The sequence below is a fragment of the Tachypleus tridentatus genome, chromosome 8 (genome assembly GCF_004210375.1).
Source record: "Tachypleus tridentatus isolate NWPU-2018 chromosome 8, ASM421037v1, whole genome shotgun sequence".
Taxonomy (NCBI): domain Eukaryota; kingdom Metazoa; phylum Arthropoda; class Merostomata; order Xiphosura; family Limulidae; genus Tachypleus; species Tachypleus tridentatus.
The window spans coordinates 152464772-152468833 of NC_134832.1; the positions used below are offsets into that span (position 1 = coordinate 152464772).

Below are 4062 nucleotides of genomic sequence, written 5' to 3' on the forward strand. Positions count from 1 at the left end.
TTTTTTTTTCTTGTTGTTTCTACTCGCCTATTTTGTTTTATACTCCAATAGCAAAGACTCTTGTCGTTATTGGAAAGTTAATTTTCAAATGCACATACATATAAAATAGATATTTGATTTATAAATAAGGTGTGCAATCGTCGGTGTCTCCGAGTGAAGGCTCTCTCTGCTGGGTTATATTTCTAGACAAAGTAATTTTACAAAACGTAGCGAACGAACGTTATGTAAGGAAACTCGAAATATTTGTCGCATCGCCTTTTCTGTGTAGCAGACAGATCCCTCGACAATTGCTTTTTCTTAGGCAAAACGTGCACGAGCGAGACAATTTTGTGAAATAGGGAAACGTTTTAAATTCCATCTGTATAAGACTGCCTTAGATTGATGTGGGCTGGATCTACTCATTAACGAAGTTTCTGTTTTGTAGATTTCGCACCCTTTGTGCATTCCGAAGATCGACCCGCGAAGATAGTTTATTTCTTTTCTCTCCAATATACGTCTGATTGGAGGGGTTTGGTTTAAAGTGAAATGGAACGCGGCTCACGCCACCTGCTTAGAGAGCTGCTACTTTTCTTGAACGATCGCATGAAACGAATGTTTGAACTTCGTTTTCGAAGCGTGTTTTATCAACTGACTTGTTGATGGGAAAAGTTGATTGGTTCCTATAACAAAAATGTTTTCCCAACAGTTTACCATTATAAACACCTAGTATTAAGGCACTTCAATTGAGCCAACCACTTTCTTTCTCTCCTTAAATCAGACGAGAACCGGCGCTTTCAACGTGGTATGAACGATGACAGTTTAACGTGGTATGAACGATGACAGTTTTCTTATTTGGTGTGTTTTAAGTGTTACTCTAAAAGAAAATCGTTGTCGCAGCCCAAAATTTCCTAGTTGTGAAATATAAGAGATGCTTTAGGAATTCACTTTTACTGGAGGACGCTGGAAAGTGGAGCCTGATAACTCTGGTTTGCGTTACACATCCCGGAACTACACGAGTGTCATTTCGGGGTATGGAAACTGTCGCTCACAGGCGTGTGTGTCATTCACATGGAACACTTAAATTGATCAATTTAGCCTCTGAGAACTTTTCTCAAACGTCTTTTAGTCACATGTTGGTGTTTATGTCTTCTTTATATTTCTTTCGGACCTACTTTCGCAAAATCTGGTATTTTACTCTCGTTACACAGGCCCACATCCCATCACTTACAGATGTGTGTGCAGAATTTAGATTTTAACACGAGCTTGCATCGGGATTAGAATTATTTAATATTCACCTTCTTTTATTCGTCATTTGGCTATACACATTAATTTACCTGTGTTTATTAACGTGTATTTTGGTTTCCATCGGGAGAAGTCGTGTGTACTCGCCTCCTTCTCCCCTACAACAAAATAGTATTAAACGCTGGTTACCGTCTAGTGGGAGTGCCTCAGAAGTCGCTCTTTTGTCTCTCGCTAAAGAAGTGTATGGATATTAATGAAAGTACGTTGCAAAACTGGGAATAATTCTCTGACGTTATAGAAACAGAATGAATAAAGGAACAGCACCTGTCACACTCGGCTACTACCGTTCGCGAGTCGGAAGCGTGCCACGTACCGAGTTCCTACTTATCTGAAGACGTTTCTTCGCGTTTTGCTTGCACTGCTATGTTTTCAATTTTGCTTTTACTGTTTTGTAACTTTTTTTTTCTTGTTGTTTCTACTCACCTATTTTGTTTTATACTCCAATAGCAAAGACTCTTGTCGTTATTGGAAAGTTAATTTTCAAATGTACATACATATAAAATAGATATTTGATTTATAAATAAGGTGTGCAATCGTCGGTGTCTCCGAGTGAAGGCTCTCTCTGCTGGGTTATATTTCTAGACAAAGTAATTTTACAAAACGTAGCGAACGAACGTTATGTAAGGAAACTCGAAATATTTGTCGCATCGCCTTTTCTGTGTAGCAGACAGATCCCTCGACAATTGCTTTTCTCAGGCAAAACGTGCACGAGCGAGACAATTTTGTGAAATAGGGAAACGTTTTAAATTCCATCTGTATAAGACTGCCTTAGATTGATGTGGGCTGGATCTACTCATTAACGAAGTTTCTGTTTTGTAGACTTCGCACCCTTTGTGCATTCCGAAGATCGACCCGCGAAGATAGTTTATTTCTTTTCTCTCAATATACGTCTGATTGGAGGAGTTTGGTTTAAAGTGAAATGGAACGCGGCTCACGCCACCTGCTTAGAGAGCTGCTACTTTTCTTGAACGATCGCAGGAAATGAATGTTTGAACTTCGTTTTCGAAGCGTGTTTTATCAACTGACTTGTTGATGGAAAAGTTGATTAGTTCCTATAACAAAAATGTTTTCCCAACAGTTTACCATTATAAACACCTAGTATTAAGGCACTTCAATTGAGCCAACCACTTTCTTTCTCTCTTTCGGGAAGGATTTTTTATCTCTTAAATCAGAAATTGTGAAAAAAAGTGAGAGGTATCGATCAGCTCTTTGCGAGACCTACAAATTTCAACGTGAAAAAAAAAAAAAAAGTCATCATCACCCGGTATTCCCAGGTGGTCACCCTCCCAAGTACTAACCGGGCCCGCCGTTGCTTAGCTTCGGTGATCGGACGAGAACCGGCGCTTTCAACGTGGTATGAACGATGACAGTTTAATTTTCTTTCTTATTTGGTGTTTTAAGTGTTACTCTAAAGAAAATCGTTGTCGCAGCCCAAAATTTCCTAGTTGTGAAATATAAGAGATGCTTTAGGAATTCACTTTTACTGGAGGACGCTGGAAAGTGGAGCCTGATAACTCTGGTTTGCGTTACACATCCCGGAACTACACGAGTGTCATTTCGGGGGTATGGAAACTGTCGCTCACAGGCGTGTGTGTCATTCACATGGAACACTTAAATTGATCAATTTAGCCTCTGAGAACTTTTCTCAAACGTCTTTTAGTCACATGTTGGTGTTTATGTCTTCTTTATATTTCTTTCGGACCTACTTTCGCAAAATCTGGTATTTTACTCTCGTTACACAGGCCCACATCCCATCACTTACAGATGTGTGTGCAGAATTTAGATTTTTAACACGAGCTTGCATCGGGATTAGAATTATTTAATATTCACCTTCTTTTATTCGTCATTTGGCTATACACATTAATTTACCTGTGTTTATTAACGTGTATTTTGGTTTCCATCGGGAGAAGTCGTGTGTACTCGCCTCCTTCTCCCCTACAACAAAATAGTATTAAACGCTGGTTACCGTCTAGTGGGAGTGCCTCAGAAGTCGCTCTTTTGTCTCTCGCTAAAGAAGTGTATGGATATTAATGAAAGTACGTTGCAAAACTGGGAATAATTCTCTGACGTTATAGAAACAGAATGAATAAAGGAACAGCACCTGTCACACTCGGCTACTACCGTTCGCGAGTCGGAAGCGTGCCACGTACCGAGTTCCTACTTATCTGAAGACGTTTCCTTCGCGTTTTGCTTGCACTGCTATGTTTTCAATTTTGCTTTTACTGTTTTGTAACTTTTTTTTTTTCTTGTTGTTTCTACTCACCTATTTTGTTTTATACTCCAATAGCAAAGACTCTTGTCGTTATTGGAAAGTTAATTTTCAAATGTACATACATATAAAATAGATATTTGATTTATAAATAAGGTGTTCAATCGTCGGTGTCTCCGAGTGAAGTCTCTCTCTGCTGGGTTATATTTCTAGACAAAGTAATTTTACAAAACGTAGCGAACGAACGTTATGTAAGGAAACTCGAAATATTTGTCGCATCGCCTTTTCTGTGTAGCAGACAGATCCCTCGACAATTGCTTTTTCTCAGGCAAAACGTGCACGAGCGAGACAATTTTGTGAAATAGGGAAACGTTTTAAATTCCATCTGTATAAGACTGCCTTAGATTGATGTGGGCTGGATCTACTCATTAACGAAGTTTCTGTTTTGTAGATTTCGCACCCTTTGTGCATTCCGAAGATCGACCCGCGAAGATAGTTTATTTCTTTTCTCTCAATATACGTCTGATTGGAGGGTTTGGTTTAAAGTGAAATGGAACGCGGCTCACGCCACC

At 39.2% G+C, this 4062-nt stretch overlaps 1 non-coding gene across 1 annotated transcript; it reads right to left on the reverse strand.

The window, feature by feature from the left end:
• Nucleotides 1-2530: 2530 nt before the first annotated feature.
• On the reverse strand, nucleotides 2531-2649 carry LOC143224351 (5S ribosomal RNA). Its single transcript, XR_013013350.1, has one exon. It is a non-coding gene; the product is annotated as a 5S ribosomal RNA (ribosomal RNA).
• Nucleotides 2650-4062: the final 1413 nt, after the last annotated feature.